General features: G+C 35.2%; 2 pseudogenes across 2 annotated transcripts; both read left to right on the top strand.

Annotated features, from left to right (window-relative positions):
- Positions 1-9479: 9479 nt before the first annotated feature.
- On the top strand, positions 9480-10933 carry LOC143542347 (putative GEM-like protein 8; annotated as a pseudogene). Its single transcript, XR_013136885.1, has 3 exons — positions 9480-10167; positions 10256-10530; positions 10625-10933. The product of XR_013136885.1 is annotated as a putative GEM-like protein 8 (transcript).
- Positions 10934-13358: 2425 nt separating this feature from the next.
- Positions 13359-14611, top strand: LOC143542338 (GEM-like protein 7; annotated as a pseudogene). Its single transcript, XR_013136884.1, has 3 exons — positions 13359-13865; positions 13954-14227; positions 14316-14611. The product of XR_013136884.1 is annotated as a GEM-like protein 7 (transcript).
- Positions 14612-15436: the final 825 nt, after the last annotated feature.

Genomic DNA, 15436 nt, shown 5'->3' with positions numbered 1-15436 from the left:
GCGAAAAACTAATATATACTTTTGGTATGTGTAAGGCCCGGTTTTGTGATTAAGTTTCATATTTGTAACTCATATTAGTTTACGTTTTTGTTTGTTTACGTCTATATGTATTGGGCCCAAGGCCTCTTGTACTTGAAGTCCATTGGGCTTTTATTAACGAGAATGTGTATAACATACTCACTATATATAGTGGGTGTATGGAATACACCAAACCAACCTTTGCATTTTCATTCCATCCAAGTATTCTCTCCAAATAACCAAAACTCTCTCTAACCCTTCACCCCACCTTCAAGTTTCGGCTCCCTTTATACACACACAAGATCCGAGATCTCGGTCCAACTAGTTGTTTCCGCCAACTAGTTGTGAGGTTGATTCAAGAATAACTAGTACTTAGTTTATTGTGTTGTTTGATCTGGTTTCGGGACCTACAATTGGTATCAGAGCGGGTCGAATCTAATTCAACTTTGCTCTTGATATTCGGGTTCTATTTCCGCTATTACCCGAACCGAGACGTTAAAACCCGTTGATGTTTTGAAAATAAAGTTTGAAGATCTTGAAAATAAAGTGGGAAATAAGTGTGTTTGAAGCATTCTCCTTGTAAATCCGGATGTTCAGGATCTACATGTGCCCGATCTGGGCGTTTCGGGACCGTTCAGTCGCCCGTCAAAATTCCGGCAAGCCTCGGGTTACAGTAGGTGCAGATCTGGAACGATTTTCCGGCGAAGAGTGTTTGTGTTTTCAGTTGATATTTGGTTGTGCCGGAATTCGTTTTTCCGGCAATGAATGTTTTTCCGGCGGACGTAATAATTGTTGGCAGATTGATGATGATGGAGTGGTGACCGGTGGTGGGGCGTAGAAGGTGGCCGTGGAAAACGGAACATGGCCGCAGCCGGGTGGTGTATGATGATGGAAGACGGCGGCAGCGGCCAGAACCCGTCTTTCCGGCTGTGGCTGATGAGGGCGGCAGTAAATGGTGGTTATTGTTGGTTGTGAACGGCGGTGGTGACCGGATCTGGTGGTGAACATGGCGCGAACATGAAGGAAGTTATGGTTTGATGGTTTTAAAAAAAAACAAAATCCGGCGGCCGGTCGCCGGAATCGGTTTTCCGGCGCCAGTGGTTGGGTGGCGGCTGGCTGCTGATGGCAGATTTCTTTCATCACCAAAATATGTTTTTGGTTTTGTGCCCTAATCTAACATATCATGAGAAATGGGTTTGGCTTGGGCTGCAACTGGGCAATATCTTTGTGTTGGGCTGTTAATACAATGGGCTGCCCAAACTAATCAAGAAACAAGCTAGTCCATTTTCTTTGGCTGCTGAATTTTTTTGTCACGGAATAATTGTCGTTCGGGGTTGACCAAGATATAGAGAGTCAATTTTGTTCGGGTTTTCGTCATTGTTGGACCATGTTCAAAGCATGTTATTTCTATACTATTTTCAAGACGTTCGAGAAGTTGGTGAACTTTGAACAAATTGGATACGAATATGGACTTAAAGAAACAAGCTTTGTTAATTTGATCGTGATCCCCGGTAGTTCTTCTGAACCTATAGTGCTTGAATATCCAAGATGGATAAAGAAGCGATAAGTCCTTAATGAATAAATTAGGTGGATCATACCTTTAGGGGGGTGATTGAAGAGGCTTCAGCTTTATCGGGTTGATTCGTGAAGATGCAAGACACGGTTCGACGATGTTTTGATATCACAAGCCAAGGGGGTGATTGTAAGGCCAAAAAGTGTGGCTTGCGATATCAAATTACGAAAACCGTTAATTATATTATGGTCAAGAAAATAATTAAAGCCGACGAGAAAACTGGACACCAAACGAGAGCTTCGATACACACATTTAGCTTCAACGGTGAGAGATCTTGTAGTTTACTTGTATTATGCTATAAATAGGGACTTGTATTTCTATTTTAGTGTGTGTTTGTAAGATGTAAACAACCACCCAAGGGGATCTCACCTTGGGTGGGATCGGTTAGATTAATGTTATGAATCTTATATTATTACTGATTACGGAGTCGTTCAATATTATCTTTATATTATTTGTTCGGTCGTTTAATTTACCGCACCCGTCTCGACACGTTTATCAAGTGCAAAATCCGTTCGGTGGTCGTTTTGGGACCTACAATTGGTATCAGAGCTTTCAAGCTCTACTAGTTGTAGATCTTGTGTCACAACCTTGGATTTTGGTCTTGTGTGTGAAAAGACGGATTTTTTGAGAAAATAAGTGTGTTTTGGGTTCTTGTATTCTTGAAGTTCTTAAAATATTTAAGTTGTTCATGTTCAACAAGATGGTTTAAAGTTATTAAAGTGGTTGGTTTTGGTGTGTGAATCTCAAAATAATTGTGTTTGTAGTGTTATGTATGTATTTGGGTTGGTTTGAGAAAGGTGATAAGAAAGTGAGTTGGTGACATTCTAAAAGAGGAATTCTAATACTTTCACTTAGAATTCTTTTGTCACTTGAATACAATGTATTCAAGTAAATTGTATTCAAATCCTTTATCATTTGAATAAAATTGTTTATTTGAATACAATTGTTATTTGAGTACAATTGCTCTAAGTAAATTGTATTCAAATCCAAGCTTACGAGTTCTAAGTAAATTGTATTCAAATCCTTCATTATTTGAATACAATTGGTCTAAGTAAATTGTATTCAAATCCAAGTTTACAAGTTCTTGTATTCAAATCCTTCATTATTTAAATACAATTGGTCTAAGTAAATTGTATTCAAATCTAAGCTTCCGAGTTCTAAGTAAATTGTATTCAAATCCTTCATTATTTGAATACATTGATCCAAATAAATTGTATTCAAATCCTTCATTATTTGAATACAATTGATCTAAGTAAATTGTATTCAAATCCTTCATCATTTGAATACAATTGTCCATTTGAATACAATTGTTAGTTGAATAAAATTGTTCAAATACAATTGTTCATAAGAAAATTGTATTCAAATCCTGCATCATTTGAATACAATTGTTCATTTGAATACAATTGTTATTTGAATACCATTGTCAATTGAATACAATTTTTCATTTGAATACAATTGTTCATTTGAATACAATTGTTATTTGAATACATTTATTCATTTGAATACAATTGGTCATTTGAATACATTGGTCATTTGAATACATTGGACTTGTGTTTTTCAAACAGTTTTTGTTTCAGGAGTGTTTGATCTTTGAGAAAAGGGTTGACCCGTTGACTGTTGACTTTTGACCCGTTTACTGTTGACTTTGACTTGTTGACCGTTGACTTTTGACCTGTTGACCGTTGACTTTGACCCTGTTGACCGTTGACTTTGACCAGTTGACCAAAAAAAAACTTTTTTATTTTTTTACTTAGTCTTCCATTAAAAAAATGTCTTGCAATTCTAAGCTTGAAAGGAGTCTCAATATGAGAGAATGCCAAAAGAACATGTTAAAAGATGAATTCAACATGTTTAAACATACTCAAGGAGAATCGGTTGCCTCTCTCATCAACAGATTTGAGTCACTCGTTACTAAATTAAGATGTGCCGGTATCACAACTAAGTTGTCTGAGATCAACATGAAGTTGTTGGATTCACTGCCTTACGCATGGAACACCAGTGTGATTATCATCAAGAGAACGACGAACCTGGATACCTTAACACTCTTAGAGTTGGCTTCTACCATCAAGTCTTTTAAATCGATGGATGCCAACCTTCGAATATACAATCAGTCAAAAGAAAATAAAGCTGAGACAAGTGATGCGGGTGTGAGGAGTCAAGCAAGTCCTATCATCCCCGAGTGTGCTGCAAGTGGAAGTAGTCAAGCAAACACCTCGTCAAGCTCCACCGACGGAATTCCCACACCTGCCTCTCTCATTCCCGAGGTACACAAACTCTGCTCTCAAGAATGTATTGATAAAGTTCTTCACTATAGAAACCATAATGCTAAAATTCTTGAACAAATTGATAGCATTAGAGTTCAAAATGATGATCTTAAAAAGGCTGCAAAGATTTACACTATTAGAATTAACACTCATGGTAATGATATGGCTGATCTTAGGGAACAAGTTTCAATTGCTAGAAATTTAGCAAAACGTCATGAAAATCAAGTAGTTGAACTAAACGCTAAAATTGTTAAATTAGAAATTGAGTTAACCCAAAAGAAGATTGCCATAGAAAACTTTGAGTTAGCCACCGAAAAGCTGAACAAACTAATTGGGTCACAAATGGAATTACGATTAAAGACTGGTTTAGGCTATGATAGTTCTGCTGTACCTCCACCATTTAATAATAACTATACTAGCCTTCCTCACTTTGATTTTAATTCTCCTCCTGAGGAAGAAATGGTCTATGGTATTGGTCATGTGCCCTTATCAAAGACATTTGTTCCTGCTGCTCCCAAGACTGTTACTTCAGCTAATTCTTCAGTTAATCCTAATAGTGATTCATCTTCTTTAGCGGGTTGTGTAGAAGAAAAGGGGTGTGTGGAAACAAACAAGGGTTGTGGAGATAAAAACTTACTTTTTGATTCATCTATTGTCAACCCTGTCTGTAATAATATTGATTCCAAAAACATTTTGAACAATGATGTATTTGATGAGAGTGTTCATGTTGGCACGACTCTTGAAAATTAAAATGATGTTTCCATTTCTGATAGTGAATGTGAAACTATTTTTGATGAAACCATTGTTGATAGAACTGTGCATGAAACGGTTTCCGTGAATACTAACCTACCCAGCTGCTCGTCAAAAGATTATAAAGTTGAGGAGACTAAAATTAATGAAAATCGTTTTGAAAAGGAAAAGGCAAGTACATCCGGTAAATATCTGCCACCTCATGGAAACAATTTATATCAATCCACAAATCAATATTATCAACCTCAACTATACAATCAATTTGATAATAGCTACTATGGTTACTATCCACAAGATTATGTTAACTCTTTCTATACAAATGTTTTTGATGATCGGGGTCATAGATCTTACAGCTTGTTTGTTCCCGTACAACCATCTCCTTATTCGACTCAACCCATGTATTATCATTCTGACGGTTTCTATAGGGAAGATAGAAGAAAACTTTGTTTTGTGTGTGGTAACCCCTCTCACCTTGCAAGACATTGCAAGAGCTGGCATAAGATGAAAAGAGAAACAAACAGTATGTTTAATCAATTCCGTTCAAGAGCTAAACCAAGCTCAAGAAGAAGAAATGACCAACCCGACAGTTCTGCCAGCGAAATGGATGTGAGATCCAAAAATAAAATGAATGATAAACCTCCTTTTTGGATAACCAAAAAGGAGAGAGCAAAAAGGAATTCGAAGACTGAAAAGTCTAAGGATTCATTAAAAAGAAAGTAGAGAGGAAATCCAAAGATTGAAAATCCGAGGATTTCGTTTTGAAACCAAGGAGAAGACAGTCTCGAAAATCTTTTCAAAACAGGAAACCTGCAAGTGCATGGAGTCCTAGAGATTGCTCATCCGATTCTGACACATCCTATAACTTCATAATAAAGATGAGAAAATGACATTTGACAACCTTGTGGTTGACCCTCCCGAGACAACTAAACTTGTATCTAATTAAACTGCTAATGTGCAGGGTCAGCCAAGACGTTATGTAAATAGTATTTGGTATTTGGTATTTGGATAGTGGCTGTACTCGACACATGACAGAGACGAATCCTTGTTGTTTGACATTAAACTGTTTGATGGCGGATACGTTTCTTTTGCTGGAGATATGGGGGAAATTTTCACTAAACAGGGTAGAGTGTTAAATGGAGTTCTGACGTTTGACGACGTCAATCTGGTGGAACCCCTGAACCACAACTTGCTTAGCGTCTCTCAAATTTGAACTGAAAGCTTGTCACAATAGAACGGGTCGATACTGATGACAACTATGCAGACCTGTTTACTAAAGCCTTGATCGTGCCAGATTTTTGTTTCTCGTTGAGTTACTTGGCATGATCTCTTTTATACAAAACTAAGTTTTATTTTTTTGTTTTATCTTTCTTTATTTTTATTTTAAAGTCATTTTAATTTTATTTTTATTTGTTTCTTAAAAGTTTATTTTATCTAAGTTCTTTTTAATTTAGTTTCCTTTCTAATTTAGCTTAAAAGTTTCTTTTATTTTAAATTTTAAGCTTTTATTTTCAAAATTATTTTTTAAATTTTAAAATTTGAAACGTTTGTTTTATTTTTATTTTGTTTTTAATTTTCATTTCATTTTATTTCATATTTCTTTTATCTTTTTGTATATAAAATTGTAAATATTTTTCGAATATGTCTCAATTTTAGAGGGAGAAAATGAGTTAACTTTAACTCATCAAAAAGATTTTACATTTGTTAAGAAAAACAAAAATTAAGTCACTTGACTTTCCAAAATGAGTTAACTTTAACTCACCAAAAAGATTTTACCTTTGTTAAGAAAAACAAAAATTAAGTCACTTGACTTTCCAAAAATATTTTATATAATTATTTTATTTTAAGAAAATCTGAAAAAGTCTTAAAAGTATATTCACTCGTTTAGAGGGAGCTCCTGTTTAGAGGGAGTCGGATAATATTAAAATATCATTAAATTTTGATAAATTGATCCGACCTTTGGAAAATGATATAAAATTGTCTTAGGTGAACCTAGCACATGAAAAGAGTATATCAAAAGCCAACAAGATCATCGCTTGATGTGTAGATAGGCTTAACAAATGAGTAAGTATTATAATGATATAAACTTAAATATCTACCTATACTAGTGGTTACACTCTTATGAAGAGGTTGCCGACTCCAGTTAAGTCTATTTATGAAGGCAAAAATCCTAATAGTCAGTCGTACACGAGCCCGTTAGTGATTGGTCACAATGAAAATTATTTCTTGCTTTACCTTCTAATATTAAAAAAATATCAAAAATTATTGAAAAAATAGAAAAAATGCAAAATACTCAAAAAGCATTCAAAAACAACAACAAAAATGTTTATAATTTTATCAAACAAAAAGGGGTATATTAGAACCACGTAACGTGGGGCAAACAAGTAAGTCCTAAACACTTTATATGAAGGCATAAGTCAACAAGACTAGTAAGTCCATGGTTCAACCTTTACATATTGTTTGAAAGAAAAGTTTGCAAAAAGTCTATGAAGCTCAAAATGTTTTGATCAATCATTAGGGGGTCGGAGTCAATTCGGGGTGATACTGATGAACACAAAGTATGCCCGAGGTATGATGGAGTATGTAACATGTTGAATTAACAGGGGACCACACAAGTATTGTGCCTAACTATACCTTAACGTATCTATGTGAATTCAAAATACTTGTTAAGTTTATAGTGGACTAGCATATCTACAATCGACTTTGGGTTCTTGGCATAATAATATCCAAATAGAAGTGTGATCTAGGACGCTATAGACAATATGATTCCATGTTGTGATCTTTCTCACCAAAAACAAGTATCAATGAAATTTTGTAAATTAATTAATATATCTAATATAATATTAATTTTCTTCTTATTTTGTTTTTAAATTTTAGTTCATTTTTAAGTTTTTATTTTATTTTATTTTACATGTTAAAATTAGTTTAACTTGTATTTATTTTAATTTTATTTTATCTTATTTCATTTAACATTTGATTTTAATTTTTTTACTTTCAACTTTTATTTTAACTTGATTTTTAAATTTTATCTTTACTTCTAACTTATTTGATTTTATCTTATTTTATTCTTACTTCTTAAGTTATTTTACTTTTGTTTTCATCTTTGTAATTATTTTAAAACTTCTTTTAAATTTTGTATAAATTTCATTTTTGTCTAAAAAGTTTCATTTTCTGTTTTATTTTAATTTAATCCTTTAAAATTTTATTTTACTTTAAATTCATTTTAAAATTTTAATTTATTTTATTTTATTTTATTTTAAAAAATTTTTATTTAAATTTTTAAGTATTTTGTCAAAATGGGTTTTTGTTTACAACAAGGTCCTCATTGCATTGTTTGTTAAGTATTGACCCGATAAAATATATCTTGAAAAATGCTTAGATTGAGACGATGATGAGTCAGAAGAGAGATGACGAATATGAGTATGATAGCTATGATGATACTCGTGGTGATGGTGGTGGTAGTGAAATTGGTAGCGGTGAGTCTACCGGAGATAAGATGGTTGATGCTAAGCCGTCAAAGGAGGCTGAGAAAACGAGGGAATCAGAGGCTGCGGTGGAGGCTGAGCTCGCCTCTTTACTAAATGTTTGTTCTTTTGCAGGAACCATTCCTTCTGTTCAAGAAAGCCGTGGATGAAAATAATGATGAAAGTGATGATGGCATCAATTATTCTCCCGATCCCGACACACCAGTTAGGGAGAATGTTGAGCCAGCCGTTTATAAACATGTTGTCACTCATGTTGTTGCACCTACTTGAAGAAACTCAAGAAAAGGAACCAAATTCTACAGCGTGAGCAGGATGGGAAGCATGTGAACGAGGTCGAAGTTTCTTCACAACTTCATTGCATGGGAATTCGACAACAAATTCGTGACGTCATCATGCATTGCACTCGCAGTCACGAGCTCACGTTCTTTGATGAGCACAAATTGACTGGATTTGGACTCCCCGACCTCAGGAAGCTAGTTGAGTCGCGACTATGTACAGTCGAAGATGTCCGTCATGACTACACGGACGCCATCGTTGGAGAATTCAACAATTTTGTCTATTTACTTGTTGAAAAGCAACATTTTGAAGAAGATCCAGATGGTGTATTTGATTACGAGTCCGAATGCGAGTGGTGAGAAGGATATAAGGCAATACAAAAGACTAGAGGGAGATTGTAAGGCCCGGTTTTGTGATTAAGTCTTTCGTATTTGTAACTCATATTAGTTTACGTTTTTGTTCGTTTACGTCTATATGTATTGGGCCCGAGGCCTCTTGTACTTGAAGTCCATTGGGCTTTTATTAATGAGAAGGTGTATAACATACTCACTATATATAGTGGGTGTATGGAATGCACCAAACCAGCCTTTGCATTTTCATTCCATCCAAGTATTCTCTCCAAGTAACCAAAACTCTCTCTAACCCTTCACCCCACCTTCAAGTTTCGGCTCCCTTTAAACACACACAAGATCCGAGATCTCGGTCCAACTAGTTGTTTCCGCCAACTAGTTGTGAGGTTGATCCAAGAACGACTAGTACTTAGTTTGTTGTGTTGTTTGATCCGGTTTCGGGACCTACAGTATGTTTGGTTATGTATAGAATTCAGTTTCTTACTAAACAGGGTTTTATAGTTATATTTTGAGGAAATATAGTCATGTACACGTGAATCCGATGAAGAAAAATAAAAGTCTGTCACCACTTACATTTCTGTTTGCTTTTTTTCCTATGTCATCTGCATGTGACATGTTTCCATGTCGATTACAATATTATGCTAACTTTATACAACTTCAGCATACCGGCCAGCTGATGGATGTATATCTATGAATGGAATAGTCAGCATGACAATGAAAATTAAATATACAAACCTTATCTTACATGAGAACATCTGTATTAGTATTAATTCTTATTGTGGTCCAATATTACACCTTTTTTAGACCATTAAAATTTTGATATTGTTTTTTATCCTCTCTTTTTCTTTATGGGACAAAAGGGTATATGCAGAATCATCATGCATGACATATGCTGTTTTTGTGCTACACTCATGACATTGCATACATGGTATATTTTGTGTGCTAAAAGAAGAAAAAACATCAAAATTAAGGATCCCATGTAAACAATCTATAACCATGAACTAGGATTCTAGAATTAAAGTCTAAATTTCTACAACTTTACATGTCAGTCTGATTTAGCAAAATAAAGTACCAATATTCAAAATTGAGCTACTGAGTCAAAAGGGGTGAATACATTTAATTCAATCAGGCTTTTCAAGATCTCACATGCTAACCACCAAGTATTGACACATAGATGACTCATCCAACTACAAGTTGGTATTTTGTGACATCTTTATCACCTTATAAATAGCATGATCCAGATGACATTAACCAACAACTTCAACATTAAGTACAGCAACTCAGCAAGATAACAACGATCGAAGATCAAAATATGGATAGCAGACTCTCGAGCAGGGCGATGGCTTTACCGATTGCATCAAGGGGGCTACTTTTGTCTAAATCTTGTCAAACCCTTTACACTCTTCCATCTTCTTCCAAATTTAATGGCACAGAAACAAAAGATAACCGTATTGGTAAATATTTATCTCTAATCATAGTAATGATTAAACTTGTTCTATTTCATTCTTTCAATTTAACAGTTTGTTTAACTTTTAACTGCAGTGAAGTTAGGACCCAAACTACTAGAAATTGTGAGGCAGAAGTTGAGCTACGGTGCCAAAATCCTACCACTCGGACGTGAAAAGAGAATCTTGGGAAAAAATTTCAGCACCCCGGACGCTGAGAAGTTGGTTCATGCGACCCGATGCTCCCTATACACTACAGCTGGTGCAATCGCATGAGTCCTCTTCATCACTACCGAAAGGGTTGGATTCTGTAGTAATAAGTCTTTTAAAACATATTCTGCAGCAGGAGAGTTGTTAAAGTTCCAATATAAGGTAATATAAATGGCTTTGATGCATATTTGCTTATATCCTTTTTCTTTTTCTTTTTTTAAATTGTGTGTTGATTGCATAATTGTTAAATGTGTAGGTGTCTATCCCATTAGAAAAGATTAAAGGAGTAGGAGAGAGCGTGAACACAAAGAGGCCATCGAACAAGTATGCCGAGCTTGTGACCGTGGATGATTTCAGCTTCTGGTTTTTGGGATTTCCAAATTATAAGAAAACTTTAAGATTTCTCCTACAGAGAATCGGTCACAATATGTAAATTAATGTAGATTATTAGTACTAGTCAAACCCATGTAAATTTTAATCTATACAAGAATATGTGTTTTATGGTAGGAAGAAACCATTATCATGATTTATGAATTCAAGCTTCAATAAACCATTAGTGTATACCATTGAAAGTTTAAACATCAACATGATTCCAACCGGATTTTTCCAGAGCATTAAAAACCTGTCGTGCCTTCGGGCGGGGTGAGCAAACTGGGTTTTACCGGGAACGCCAAGCCAAACTTGGACGCCAGCGTGGATCCCGATCATGTCAACATAGCTGGCATGAGTGGGGTGGTGGGGCACGACTTGGTCGCGCAGTGCTAGCTTAACTGTGAAAGTCACCGTTCGAAAAAAAAAAACAAATATATTTCTGTATTTGATCTTTTCATCTGTTTTCACCACTTCGCCTGATCAATAGAACAAAATGTAACAGGAGCAATTACTTTGGTCTATCTCGATACTTAAAACTTAATTTATGCACTTCTAGGTCTAGTTAATCGGGACTTACTTGTATGACCAAATGAGAATTCACAATATATATTGGTACAAGCCAGAAGGTCATGTAGACTACAAACTTGTCCCACGACTATTGTGGCTTTGGTACTAATATTATACTGGGTTCTAAGGGATAGCGCCTTAGCATGGACGTGATGGTTGCAAAAAGTTGTTTGAAAAGATATTGTCATTCGGCAGTGACTTAAAAGTTCGGAAGTGACTTTGAACTTCGGTAGTGAAGCTGAAGGTCGGTAGAAGCCAGGGAACTTCGCTTGTTGCTATGTCTGCTACCAAAGTCCACTTTCTGAGTGTCTTAGTTTCTGATCATACCAAAGACAACCGCTTAACAGCTATAGCTGCCTCTAGACGGTTGCAACCTTTTATCAAAACTTTGTTTCGACTCGACACCTATATAAAGGAAACACTTTGATCTAATTTATACTTACAAATTCTTATATCATAACTACCCGTTCTTTAACTTTTTGTCTTATCCTTTTAATTATTGATTTCGTGATACGCAAAATACTTCTTATTTAGAAATGAATACCCTGTTATAGATGAAATCTAAAACTTCTAAACTAATGACATGCCGCATGCATCGTGTACATAAGTTAACTAAGAACGCTAAGATAAAAAGGCTATCTAATTTGCACACTACTTCAGTATTAGTATGGTTATATTATAGATAACTTCATACACTATTGCATTTTTTTAGTTTATTTTATAGTTAGTTATATATAGAACTCAGCAAAGTATAATTTGTTCGCTTGGCGTCGAATTATAGTTAAAAAGTTTGGGAAAATTGTGTACACGTGAATCTGATGAAGAAAAATAAAGGGTGTCACCACTTCCACTTCTGTTTGCTTTTTTGCCCATGTCATCTGCATGTGACTTGTTCCCATGTCGATTACAATATGCTTTTATCCTAATTCTACCCACTACCAACTATCAAAGGCATATTTATGTAGTCAGCATGACTTAAAATTCAAATGTATAGACCTTATCTGATGGACCATTGGACCAATAGATATAACTAAAGGAAAAGTGGCCAAGAACAAAAGTAAAATACCAACCTTCTCAATTGTGCCAACCAGCAGGGCCGGCTCTTGGGTAAGCTAAATCAGACCAAGGCTTTAGTTTACCTCTGTCTAAAATAGGGGTTATGTATTATGGATATTTGAAAGTCAGTTTTTTTTTTAGAAATCGTAACTCGCTAATGGACCCCAAGCTAAGCTGGAAAGCTTCATGTCCATTATCGCTGCATATCATCATATTTCATAATTCTTTGATCGTAACTTAACATTTTAGTTAGTTCTAGGCCTCCAAATACGTTGAGCCAGCCTGCTAACCAGTCAAAATATGCAGGCAAGTTAATCATATCAGGCTTTTCTTGATATCCCAACATTCAAACCGACCACCAAATGATGACACATAGATGACTCGTCCAAAACTCGTTAACTTATGCCATCTTTATCAACCTTTGGATATCAAGGTATGAGTTCCTTCACACAAGGTTTACCATTTATACAACAAATACGTAGCTGGTCTCAAGTGACATACGAGGTCGATCAAATTAATTAAGGCACTATACCGGACTTTAATAGTCTACATGGCAACAACTCAAATGGAAGCTAGCTAACCAGGCTAAGGAACCTGAAAGAAAAGTAATGATGTTGGCTTTATCTTGATTAATCAGATTGGGCTCTAAACTAGTGGTAAAGGAAGCTTTACAAGTCATCAAATCTTATGAAACTTTTTCAACTGTTCATAGAATCCCATATTGCCACATGTCATGATTTGAAAAGATAAAAATGAGAGAGACATATATGATACACATCATGATGTTAGACTTGCTCCCTAAAAAATTTAGTACATTGTTACATGAAATCATCTGTATTAATTCTTATTGTGGTCCAATAGTACACCTTTTTTTAGACCATTAAAATTTTGATATTGTTTTTATCTTCTCCTTTTCTTTATAGGACCAAAAGGGTATATGCAGAATCATCATGACATGGCATACATGGTATATTTTGTGTGCTAAACCTCAAGAGGATCCCATGTAAATAATTTATAACCATGAACTAGGATTCTAGAATTAAAACCTAAATTATTTTGACAACTTTACATGTCAGTCTGATTAAACGAAATAAGGTACCGGTATTACAAATTGAGCTCACAAGTCAAAAGGGGTGAATATATATTCAACCCAATTAATCAGGCTTTTCAAGCTCTCACATGCTAACCACCAACAAGCATGACACATAGATGGCTCATCCAACTGCAAGTTGGTAGTTTATGACAACTTTATCACCTTGTATATATATATCATGATTCAGATGACATTAGCCAACAAGTTCAAGATTAAGCACAGCCAGATTCAACGATCGAAGATCAAAATATGGATAACGGACTCTCGAGCAGGGCGATGGCTGCCCCTATTGTATCAAGGGGACTACTTTTGTCTAAATCTTGTCAAACCCTTTACACTCTTTCATCTTCTTCAAAAATCAATAGCATGGAAACAAAAGATAGTCTTGCAATCTCCAATCAAAGTCATGGTAAGTGTTCACTTGGATACATTAATGATTAAACTGTTCTAGCTATATCATCTTTCAATTCAATATCGTGTTTATTTTTGAACTGCAGGGAGATTAGGACACAAACTACTAGAAACTGTGAGGCAGAAGTTGAGATATGGTGCCAAAATCCTACCACTCGGCCGTCCAGGAAGAATCTTGGGTAAAAATTTCAGTACCCGAGACACTGAGATTTGTTGCATGCGACCCGATGTTCCATATACACTACAGCTGGTGCAATTTCAGGTGTCCTCTTCATCAGTGCAGAAAGGGTTGGATTCTGTAGTGATAAGTCTTTCAAAACATATACTGCAGCAGGAGAGGTGCTAAAGTTCCAATACAAGGTAAATCAATGGTGTTTAATGCATATTTGCATATCTTTTTTTTCTTCTCTACAATAGTGTGTTGAATGCACAACTGTTAAATGTGTAGGTGTCGATCCCGTTAGAAAAGATTAAAGGAGTAGGAGAGAGTGTGAACACGAAGAGGCCATCGAGCAAGTATGCCGAGCTTGTGACAGTGGACGATTTCAGCTTCTGGTTTTTGGGATTTCCTAATTTTAAGAAAACTTTAAGATTTCTGCTTCAGAGAATCAGTCACAATATGTAAATTAGTGTGGTATATTAGTACTAGTCAAATCCATGTAAATTTTCATCTATACAAGAATATGTCATAGTGGGATCAAGAAACCATTATGACTTGTGAATTCAAGCTCCTCACGTTAAGAATTGGTATACTCGTATTTGGCTAACACCCAAACTCGTTTATTAATCATGAAATATGAGTCTAAATAAAACTTTATTAGGCTACTCCTACCCAAAACAAGGTATATATAGCAAACTTAATTGTAAACGTTTTACTGTAACTAGGACTTAATTAACTAATTCCACAATAATTATCTAACACATATCCTAGATAACTCGATTAGGATTCTAAGATAATTATCCACAAACTAATTAATTATTATTGTTTATTGATTAATTACTTGCACACCAAGCAATCAAGTGTCCTAGCCGCTCCATGCTTCTAGCCACAATCAACTAAGGAATTCCCAACAGCTCCAACAAACAAGTGGTGTATACCATTGAAGGCTTAAATATCAACAATGCATACGCATCATCAGTCAACCACTCATCCCACTGTTTAACCATTGTTGTTGTACTGAAGCAAATCTTTTTCTATGTTTGATCTTTTCATCTGTTTTCACCACGTCACCTTATCAAAGTTGGTAATAGGTACCGTATTCACAAATCGGTGAATGTGAAAGAACCAAAGTTGACAAGTCGGTCATAGTTGGTTAACTACATGTTTTAGTTAGACTATAACAATTGTTGGTTATTATATATATATTAAAAGACAGATTGCGGTTATCACACAAAATTTAACTATTCATAACATCATCCACTTATCATTTTACACGTTGCATCCTCACACGACTTCCAACATTGACAGTTACCATAATTTAGTTCATTCACATAAACAACCCTTCAATTTCCTGCACCTTGCTTTTTTTACTTTTTTGTTTGATATTATTATGGACCTTGCTATTCACT

This window comes from Bidens hawaiensis, unplaced genomic scaffold (assembly GCF_021521415.1).
Source record: "Bidens hawaiensis isolate Kalapana, Puna unplaced genomic scaffold, B.hawaiensis_p1.1 tig00000820_1, whole genome shotgun sequence".
Lineage (NCBI taxonomy): Eukaryota > Viridiplantae > Streptophyta > Magnoliopsida > Asterales > Asteraceae > Bidens > Bidens hawaiensis.
Note: the sequence above shows the minus strand (reverse complement) of the source record. Positions and strands in the feature narration are given on the sequence as shown.